Below are 11,995 nucleotides of genomic sequence, written 5' to 3'. Positions count from 1 at the left end.
TGGGGGGGGGGGCTGTTCTTGTACTGTGTGGAAATTTTTAGGTATTGTTTTATGTAGACTTTGTTTTCTCTGTTACCATGTAGGCCCTTTTTTTACTTCGTCGTGGTATTTTTATAACTTTTATACTCATTTTTGTAATCACCATTTGATAGCACTAACTGTATTATAGGCAAATAGGCCTATTCGTTGCATGTTGCATTGTTTCAACTTTTTCAATAATATTGCTTAAAATTCATGAATCTCGGACATAAGTGCTTCGACTTTCAACAATTATTATTAGCTATATTATTTTAGCATGTATTTAAAAAAAGGCCAGGAAATTGGGAGGATTTTGAAGTTGTTCTTTTAGAATCTTTTTTAATATACATGAGGATGTTCTTTAAAAAAATGAACATACATCATACATGTACACATAGGGCTAAACTTGGTTTGTAACATAATAATCGGGTGCATTGTATGAAACTATATGAAAATGATTTTTATGTGAATATATTGAACTTGTTTTTTCTATAACGCAAATTGACTACAATATATCCGTATCGCCAAGAAAAGGGATTACTAGTATTCAGTTGGATTAAAGCCCGCTCTGTTGCGGGGCCGGGGAAACACCATTGCGTAGTCTTTAGAACACGGTTGCCAATTTATACGTGGCATCGCCCAATTAGCGCTGAAGATTTATCGATTTCATGCCCACGTCTTTTTTTCCTCTCCATTGCTTAAATTTCTCTCATCCACACAAGTGCCTGGGATATGTGTGTTCATGGTACATGGTGATTATCTACCTTGGTTGCCATGACGACAGCACATAGAGGATTATTGTTGGCGAAGCGTGACAATCAATGGGCCTTTGGGGCGAGGAACCCCTTTCAATGCCGTCGGCTTATATCGACCAAATAAAAAAGAAACCCGGTCCGAGGGGGCATTGTGAATGAAAAATATTGAATTGACTATTCTTTTGAATGAAGTTCTCAAAGAAAAACCGTATAAGGGCAGTGCAGTGTGCATCTAGTGGCTTCTCTGTTTTCTATCCTTGCATCACCCCGGCCCCCTCAGATTCGGAAGTTACTGGCGACTACTAACCCTTAGTTATACTTGACACTTTCACAACCAAATCCTTACTGTTTTTATGGTCATTTTGTGCCTCCCTTGATTTTTTTTCACCTGTATGCCTTAAAATTATTATAGCAATAGTAGAATGGCTGGATTATGACTTGTGCACCCCATCCGACCGTGCAACTTGATTTGGGCTATGAAATCTTGTTTATATTTATTTATTTATGTATTTTGGCCGGAATAATAACCCTTGGCAAGCGACACATCCACACAAATGCCGCCCCTCCAACTCCTGCACTGTCTGATATTTTTCGACAGTGACAACTTTGTTGGTTTATAATCCTCAACAATTAGATATCAGATTGTATCCTTTCAGCAAAATGTATTCGATAACCTGAAATATTGCAAAACACTTTCATTAGTAAATATAGGCATTTGATGTTAATTAGGCCTATATATACAGTCCAGGCATGTGCAGCGAAATTTGTGAAAGTTATCATTGGTCATTTTTATCAAATCCTTTGCTTGGTTGTGGGTTCATTAGTGACGTGGAATTTGGGTTCGATTTATGAGAAGCGATTTCCGCGGCACACAAATCAAATTGATATATTTTGAGAGGGGTTATTAGGTCTATAAGTTTGATAAAAAGGCATTATTGATTTTATCACTTTAAGCACATTCGATCTTTCGCTTGTTTTGTTTCCACTGTAAGCCTATATACATGTAATTATTTTAGACACTCGTGCAGAAAAAAAGAAATCAACGGAAATTATAATAGTTTGGCGGTCTGAATCGTACTCTAATCCTCACTTGCCACGTTGAAGGTTATTAATAACTTATGACTAAAAAACATGTGTTATTTATCACTAGATCTTGCAGATTACACGTCGCACGCAAGGTTTCTCATTCTTGCTCCATGGCCATGCACATATTTTTTGTGCATAATATCTTTTGTATTATATTCTCGATAGTACTTTAGAATGTATGTATACATAGGCCATGATGAATCTCCCAATCAGTCTTCTTTACCTCATAAACTAAATGATCGAAGTATATATGTATACTCTAAATTATGGGTTTTTAAAATAAATCCAAGTGGATGGTATAGTTACGGACAAATCAGGTTGTGGATTTATTTTGAATCCTAAAAAATGAGATTTTAATTTAAATCCTCTGAAGTTTAAAAGTAAATCTTAAATATTAAAAATAAATCGTAACTTCGATTGGTCCCCACACTCAACCTGGATTTACATGTATTTTAAATCCCTGTAATTTATATACATATATCCTATATTAAAATATCTACGTTATCAAAGTATATAGGTCGAATAAAGGAACTTCTTGGTCAAATGATCATTGTCAGAATCACAAACGTGTTTTAAGTTGTCGGGATTTTTTTTGGGGGGGGTATACACCGGCCCAGTGCATTCTGGGCGATTTAGTTGTTGTTGTTTTCTTGTTCTTGTATTGTCTGAATCATGACTCTTGGCCTATATACGAATTGTTTTCGTTTAGTTTTTATGTTGCTTATTAATGCTTAATACTTTTTTTTTACTTTAGAGTCACAGCGGCATTGGAATAAAGAAATGAGGCATAAGCCTAACACAAACTCAAGACCACCAAGTTGGTAAAACTCGAGTTCTGCTATACGTAATGAAGAACAAACAAAAGCAGTAAATGACAAATTAAAAAGAAAAATTTTCCTCTTTCTTTACACACACACCGCACACCCACATCCATACAGTTATTTTCAAAGAAGAAGAATGTCTCGTTTGTTTTGTTCTCGACCATGTTCCTTTCTACTCCAATCTGATCGCGATTTCATAAAATTTCCTTTGTATACATGCAACGTCACAATCAATCGTTCATCAAACTACGCATGATTGAGATGACAAGTCATGCAATATGAGAAATGTAAACACAACAATAATGAGAGCTGATTTGCCAACTGATTTCTAGTTACATATGATTTATTTTCTCACGGAATGCAAGAACAACAACCATGTTTAGTTTATTTGTTCATACCCCTTTCGACCATGTCACATGAAGTAATAACATTGATATAAGCATTATAAACATTATATAAACCGGTGGATTTTTAGCCAAATGGTGTATTATCACATTTCACTTCATTTATTTCATAAGTTTATATACCTATACAGCCTTGCGTCCAGTACATATTTATGACTATTCATTGTCCTGTACTACGATAGCAAAACGTTAATATTTTACGTGGTTATGAACTGGGTCTGTCCTTGAAAACTAATTACAGTATATAGAATACGCAGGCACCACTTGGTATAGTGTACATGTATGCAGAATCTCGGAGTACGAGTTCGGAGAGTATAGGGCGATCGTGCACAAGCCGAATGCAGTTATGGCGGTTCAGCTTTGGCGGCAGCCATTTCTTGTCATGTGACATGATGTTTATGTCAGCAGGGCAGGGAAGCGAGGGAGTGTAAATGTTAATGCAATTCTGCTCTATGATCTAATTCTAAAGGCTTCCATATTGTCCACAATGAATACGACATGAGGTATAGTAGTCTATTCATCAACAAGCTTTTCTTTGTAGGCTTACTCCAGTCCAACCTAAGCGGCCAAAATCGTGTATAAATATTAAACGTTATTAAATTTGCACGGCGATTGTCTTGTACACACAAAAATGATATGTTCATTTTGCTTTATGTGCAAAGTTATAATCATTTTTTAATCTGTGTTTTATTAAGGTTTCGAGTCAAAATACTAATGGTATATGGCCTCATCAGTCATCACTAGTAAGAGGCTATTACTAAGAGGCATTAGGCGAATTGCCTGGTAACTTAATGTGCTCATTATTCATATACTAGGCAGACATATTCTTTGCTATTGACTGTGAGTGCATAATTTGCTGTTTGCGAGAAGCCATATTGCATGTATCAACAACAACAGCAACAAATACTGAATGCTTCATTACATGCCTAAATATCCCTTTTGTCGTTGATACTAAAGCTCAAGTTATGTGATTATTTGTTATTTTTATACCATGATCCCATGACTGAGCCAGTGCACGACCCCCTGCTAGCAAAAAATGTCAGATCTCAATCTGAAAAAAAACTCGGGAGCCACTCGTGTCGATAAGAACAGATGGAAAATTTTCCGTGCAATACAGTGTACCACTGCACAGGTCGCTTCCCACGGAGCATTAGCGGGTACATTAAATCCGGGCCTTTTTAAGGCCGTATTTCGGAATATTGAAGTGCACGCGCGCACAGCGCACCTCATAGTATACTCCAAACTCAAGGCAGTCTGAATGATCCCGTCATGCGACTCTCATTCAGGGACCGTCTTCTATTCACGCATTAAGACATCCATCCTTTCGCGTTGACATCCATATGATATGGTTTGCAATGCCAAAAGAAAGAAGGCTTGCGAATTGACTCCACCCAAATAAATTTCAATCTCTTATACTTGTACCTTGAAAAGCATTTCAGTTTTGTTTTAGATTATAGTAATCTTGATACAACCACATATACCTGCATGAACATTGCATGAGTAAAAATAAATGAAAGGGGAAAAGATGGTCGAGATCGTGGGATACAGTGCAAGCTTTTTCGACGGTATCAATAGCAATAATAATGTTTCTTGTGTACTACAAAACTCGAGGGAAATGTGGTACACGAAATTGCCGCTCAATGTCGCGCATACTTTCAAAAATATATGTTATAATGAAATGGATTGAAGAAAACGTACTGTATGATTCAATTTAATCGATTTACAAGGAGCAAAATGAATAGTTTGACTTTGAAAATGCTTTCAATCGCTGTATACTGTCTCATGCCATCAAAACGAATTCAGCAGCAAGATTATTGTTAATGGCCTTTAAGTTGGTGTTTGTATTCAGAATGCACAAGGCCATTTTCTTTCTCCATACTACGGAGTGCCCCTTTAAACTTGTTATTCTTCCCTTCTGCTAGTTCTGCGCCCCTGAGAGAGTGAGCGAGGCCTGAGTAATTTGGCAGGCGATCAAGTATTAGTCTACGTAAAAGACCCAATATAATCACTTCCACGATAAAAAAATAAATCGACCTCGAGTCAATCTTATGGATAATACACCATTTAACATAAATTTTTCCAAACTTGTCTGGGCATTCACTTTATCATTTATGATTTTAACAAAAATCTGAGTTTGAATATTCGTAGGCAAAAATATTAGGCTGACATTGGAATTTCATCGTGCTAGAAAATAGTATAAAGTGGGACTGAAAAGTACCAGACTGCGGGTGTTATCACCAGGGAAGCGGGAAACGAGGATCTCTGTTTCTCAACCAATCAGCTTCCACGTGCGTCACAGCTCAATGTCTACTGCTTGACTATCCGGTGACCTTAGTCTTTGGATGCAGACCTGTAATTGCATAACCGTTTAAATCACAGAATATCGAGTGTTGTTTAACCGAGTGATTGGACGAGAATTACTGATATTTACAACTACTAATTATGATTAGGTTTAATTTTTTCCAGAGGACATCGTCTTAATCACTAAACTCGATACTGTAGTTACAATTTTTATAATTACTTTTAAAACGTTTGATGATCGAGAATACACTTTGAACCCGTGACATTTCGCGAAGTGATGGTGGGGCTAAATTTATCCTACCCGACCGGTCAGCTCAAGCGAGGACCATCCAGATTGGAGTCTGGTTTCTCTCTTTATTCTTCAATGTCTCTCTTTATCTGTCTAACAAAATGATAAACTTCTATTTCCCGCTCTTTCTTTATCTTTTTCTCATCATGGACCTATGTTGTCAGTCCACCTCTCCCTCCAGAGATGGTCTGTTACTCATTCCTTATATTGTTACTGACTCTATACCCGGCGTCAGTTACCATGTTGCTTTTAGTATTCTATTATCAGACTGTATTATTATAACAAACTTTGACAGTTTTTTGTGAGAGAAGATCCATTGAGTAAGGATCATCTCCCCCGATTCTGTACAGTGCATGCCAACAATATAGTGATCAAGCAATGAACGTGAGTTGGGACAAAATTTATCTAACATAGACGGTGTTGTATAAGGGAATCGATTGGGTGTACACAATGACTGAAATATATATTTCGATGAAAAAATAATTAATGTTACATTCATCGATGATCAAACAGACCCGAGCCCCTATAAGGAAAAGAGAGCATATACCGAACGCATCAATATGGACGTCGAAGTCACACTATTACATTTCTATACGAGTCTTCACTGCACTGCAACAAGCATTATCTGCAGCACACGTAACCCCGTGTTCAACGTATTGCCAAGCCTATGATGTGTTTTATGGTCGCCATATTGCTTATACGTGTAATTATATCCCAAGGTCTATCCATGGAGCTATTAACACATAGCTCCATGGCTTATCTCTGTTCTCTACAATGCTTAGGATATATATATGTACAAAAAGTATTATGGTCTCCCAAACTGAAATTCTAGATCATTGGCAAATTTCTTGGTTTCTCTTTAGGGTTCGAGGTGAATAGGCCTACAGCTGAAACTTATCCCCATTCATCAATAGTCTATTTGTATCAATTAAGACCTAATGAAATAAAATCTCCTCACTGCCAATATTGTTTGAGAAAAATGTGGGTCTCAATCTACAATATTGGACATTTCATCTCGGCTAACAATAACAATCATATCACACGAAATACAGCTTTTCTAAGGAAATCCCTTACAGAACACCTTATGACCTCGGCAGAAATGCAAAGCGACGGAGTGGAGAGTGTGGTTATGAAGCACAGAGAGTTAGCTAGTAATATTATTTCCTTCTGCTGCAAATAACTCTGACGTCATTGCTGGATTTGGAGCGATCTTCTTGCCTCCCATGAAAAATGTAAGCGGCAGAGACTTTAATGGGAGATAAAAATCCATTAAATAAGGGCCCAAGGGGAGTTAAGGCCGTGGATACTAGACGGACAAAGCGAACGTTTGGTGGAAAAATAGAGGCTGAGTTAGGGGGAAGATTCAGCCACAAAACATGTTTGACCAAACAAAACTTTTTGCTCACCGACATCCACACACAAAAGCACACTGTATTATTATTTTGTGTGTGAGGTTGTGTGTATGTGAGAGAGAGAGAGAGAGAGAGAAAGGCTGAGGGGTGAGATTACTTTTAAAAAAAACACACCCTCTCGATATAGTCTACAAGCACAGACTCATTTGAGACTTCAACCAATAACGGGTGAAGAGCAAAGACTAGACGCACAGCCAACTACAGTACATAATGAATCTAGTCTCTCGACTTCAGACTCTGCATTATGCGAAGTGCGAAAACCAAGTGTCTGTGCCCGCAGACTACCCTCTCTATTCTCTAATATGCTGTGGTATATAATGAGTATTAAAGAGATGGTCCGGGCTGAAAATGTTTATAATAATAAATAGAGTAAAATTCACAGAGCAAAACGAAGTTATTGAATTTTAAAGTTTATCAATATTTTTGGAAACAGTTATATGTACATCGTAATCAATATATTCATTGGGTGGGCTGGTTTTGCTTTGTGAATTTTACTCTATTTATTGAGATATAATTATCTCCATCCTGGACCATCCCTTTAAGTACTCCCTGGTTTAAAGTATTCATGGACCTATTACATAGGTCCATGGTATAATAATTATATATACATTGTGTTTATTGAGTGCGAGGGGTATGTGCGTTGTATGGTGTATGTGAGTGTGTGGTGTGTGTTGAATCACGAGGTGTCTGTGTGTATGATGATGTTTGTTGTGTAAAAAATGTCCTTTGACGCTCTTGTGTGTGTGGGAGAGGGTGCCTACTGCGTGCGTGTATTTATTATTTTCCATCTAGTTTGGCGTTCGGTGAAAAAGTGTCCTGCATGGTATAAAGTTGTCTCACTAAAATGTGATTTGAGAAACACCCTCCGTCGGTTGCAGTTGTGAGTTGTAACCACCTACTTCCCTGGTTTTATTATGAAAGACGAAGCAATAGCATAGAGCAACCGTAAATGAGATCAAAAAACTGAAATTATATCTTTTTGATGATTTCTGTATTTGCAGGCCTATGTGGTAATTAGACGAAGACTTATATGCCTCGATAAACCATTTAGACCTCAGATCCTCTGATATTTATGTTGTAGTGAAAATAACACAAAGGGCACAAAACATATTCCTTGTGTTGAAGGGAGGACTACAGGCGTGTATCAATCACTGAACTGAAAATACGTATTTCCAGTTCAGTGGTATCAATTTAGATAATATAGCCACTGATTTCACTTTTGAAGAGAGGACATGTTTCATTTCCTTGCGCCGCATATTCACTCAACACTATAACGCATGCGCACAGTCACAGGGCGTAAACCCCAAACATCGTACGATCGGATAGGACGAAGGGAAAGATAACACACAGTGGATGATGACTTTTACCCTTTTTACACAGGATTTTCTTAACCCCGGACTATCGCTAACCCCGTACTATCCTTAACCCCGTACTATTTTTTTTCCTTTTTACACATGCCAAATTGTTATTGCTAACCCCGGATAAGGAATGCTAGCTTTTCACACACGAAACTCGCTAACCCCGGACTAGTGGTTTTTGTCGATCATTCGTAGTACAAGTACTTCACTCACGCTACAATTTCCTTAACCCCGTACTATAGGTGGGGCCAAATTGCAATTTAGCCCCACCTATAGTACGGGGTTAAGCTTAGCCCACTTTCGTTTTACACTAGCGATCTTAACCCCGTACTATCGCTCTTAGCACCGCAATTGCTGGGATAACCCTGCTTTTTTGCAGGGCCAAATAATCCCGTACTAAAGGTGGGGTTAGCCCACTTTGCAAAAATGCTGTGTAAAAAGAAAGTGGGCTAAGCTTAACCCCGTACTATAGGTGGGGCTAAATGGCAATTTAGCCCCACCTATAGTACGGGGTTAAGGAAATTTTAGCGTGTGTAAAAAGGGTATTTGTAGAGATAGGTCGAGAAGTTTCTTGTTGTTTTGTACGTTCTTCACATTTGAGTTTTGTTTATTAGGTTCACTGGACAGTCGTTTTGTTATGGGTTAACTTTGATTCCCCGGCTTATATGTGAAGAGCAGACGTAACATCGTTGTGTGTTTATTCCGCAAGTACGTACCCCCTCTCTCTCTCTATCCCTTCTTTATAGTAAAATCCCTTCTACATTGTTGGGAGAAAATTCTTATTATTATCGACTAGCAGCCTTAAAGGGATCATTGTGAATGCCCTGCTTCTTTGTACCATTGTTCGGACATAACAACCTCAGGGACCATCTCGGAAAATCACAAGCGAGTTTTCGCGCTCACAAACGTTTGAACAACGTCAACAAAAAATGCTCTTGCAACATTCAACATGGCAGACGTACTGTAACATGGATTTTTTTTGCCGTGAGATAATGTTCTAAGCATGTCTGATGTAAAAACTAAAAAATCGATGGGACTATTAAACATGAATGTTTTCACCGTTTTCACAATTGGTGCTGTATACGTTAATATTGATTAAAGCAGATAATAGGAAAAAAATAGTCAGAAAAGTAATTTTCTTACACAATGACAATATGAAATCCCATTGTATGAATTTGTATAAAATGGTGAGGAATAATTCGTTCGAATTTTTTTTTTTTAGGAGGTCCGTATTGTTTTTTTAGTTAGGTCGGTAAACTAAATGCCTATTTTTCACATTATTTTTGCTTCTACTTTCAAAATGCACGACACTGCAAATAAATCATTCATGCCGCAAGTCCATTTGTATACAAACCACAACAACAAATATGACTTTTCGTCAAATAGAAATAATTATTGAAGTTGAGAAAACAAAATTGGTACATATGTAGATTGGAACTAGCTAGCCGCAGTGAAAACGTGTTTTTTATGTCTAGTATAATCCTATACAAATCCCAAATTCGATTGTGGAAGCTTTGGCTGGCGAGATCAAACAGTCGAATATCTAAAATTACAAAAGAAAGAAAAAGACACGTCGCAAACAACAACAACAGCCTCACAAAGCTAGATTATGAATTTCAACTACAAATCCACGCAGCGCAGCCACGAACGCTATACTGATATAACACCATGCTATTATCGACGACCCGACAAAACATGTAATGAAATAAAGCCGCTTATAAACCATTGACGTCACAGCTTCTTGTCACGTGATGGGCGTAGCCGATGAGAGGAAATGTCACTCTGGTTCGATTCACCGATGACTCCCAAGCTAGGCTTCAAGACCGGACAGCCGTTTTGTGTAACCAACCGCCTTTATTTTGGGTTTAAATCAGCAAAACGGCTGCGTGGGAACCTATACAGCGGCTTGATGGGTTAAAGTGAAAATAGAGTTTTGGCTATCGTTCGAAAATTATGATTTATTCTCCAGAACAATTATTGAACAATCAAAATAGGTCGATGACATACCCTATCTCTGTAGTCTATAGTTGTTAAATAATGATGAAATTAAAAATTCAAAAAAGTACAAAAATATTGATTATTCGAGGAAGGAGACGACATAGACCAGCACCCTTATGAAAAGCAGTTATAAGAGTACAAGAAATAAATGATACATTATACAGTATTACTATTGGGTAGGCCTATATACAGCAAGTAATATTATATTGTTGTTTTGAACTTTTGTAAAATGTATCAAATTCCATTAAAAGAAAGACTGGATCATTAATGATAAGTGAATGATACACATACAGATAAAATTTAATTAAATTCACACGGCAGGCAAGTTAATCCAAATAGGTCTATACAGTGTACTGCCCCCAACCCTATTTTAAACAAATTACCCCCGCCTCCCGCTTAATTATGATAATGATAATTATAATGATAATGTTCAGTTCAATTCAGTTTATTCCACTTTTCAACCAACAAACACGGAGAATTGCATGGTATTGATGAATACTCTGTATATAGTATTGTACATCATAAAGTACAATATTTGGTGACGATGCTACACAATAAAAAGAAAATAAACAAAACATTGTCAGTATTATTATTATTATTATTTTTAGTATTATTATTATTATCATTATCGCCATCGTCGTCGTCATAATCGTATCCGTAATAATCGATTCATCACCATTTAAATCATTATCATCCCGGTTTATCACCATCATATTCATAAAAACGTGTTTGTAAACGGTAGGTCCATGCTAGAATGATACAAAATGAATATGTAGTCCTTGTAATACGCTTGATATTTGCTGCCACGACAGCTCGACAGCACACTGAATCAATACACGCATACGGTGCGCTGTATTGCCATTCAAATCGTATGCATAGTTCCCACAGAACGTTCTGTAATCGATTCAAACACTCTGAGTGCACGAGTGAAAATTAGAACCTTTATTCTGATTAAATGTCTTGTGTTATGAATGATTTACGAGAAATTGTTCTATTAGTTAGTTTAATAATAGCATATGTATTTTACAAAATTCGACGTGATGTGTAAAATAACTAATGGTGTAAAAAGAAGCAATATTAACCGTATTGACGTTTACTTCACTGTAACACTATGCAACGCTGAAACGTATGTATATGCTGAAAACGCCTTCTCACGTTATCTTTGCGCAGAGGCAGTATCGTAGCCAATGAGGTTTATCCGAGGCGCGATTATTGCTAGTTGAAAACTTATCCCAATACCCCGCTCTGACGACGTGAAATACCGTCGGCTGTAGCAATTTTTCCAGATCTCCAAGGAGATCTCACAATAAAACCAAAGAAAGATATCAAAACAACGATAGGAAACAAGTAAGTCTCGTGTATGTTTCTCCTACTCTTCTTTATATTACACGATAACGTTTCCCTGCTCAAGCTAGATTTCCCTACCCCCCCTCCCTCCATCATATTTGCTTTTCTTCTTTTTCATTATTTTTCTTCCATTTAATTAATTGCACAATAGTACATGTTTTATTTATTATAATTAATTTATGTATTGATTAATAATATTATTATCA

At 37.1% G+C, this 11,995-nt stretch overlaps 1 non-coding gene across 1 annotated transcript; it reads left to right on the top strand.

Moving 5' to 3' along the window:
- The first annotated feature begins 11,600 nt into the window (after window positions 1-11,600).
- On the top strand, window positions 11,601-11,741 carry LOC129276966 (U4 spliceosomal RNA). Its single transcript, XR_008586156.1, has one exon. It is a non-coding gene; the product is annotated as a U4 spliceosomal RNA (small nuclear RNA).
- Window positions 11,742-11,995: the final 254 nt, after the last annotated feature.

Source organism: Lytechinus pictus, chromosome 14 (assembly GCF_037042905.1).
Source record: "Lytechinus pictus isolate F3 Inbred chromosome 14, Lp3.0, whole genome shotgun sequence".
NCBI classification, from domain to species: Eukaryota; Metazoa; Echinodermata; class Echinoidea; order Temnopleuroida; family Toxopneustidae; genus Lytechinus; species Lytechinus pictus.
This window is presented reverse-complemented; position numbering and strand designations above follow the sequence as displayed.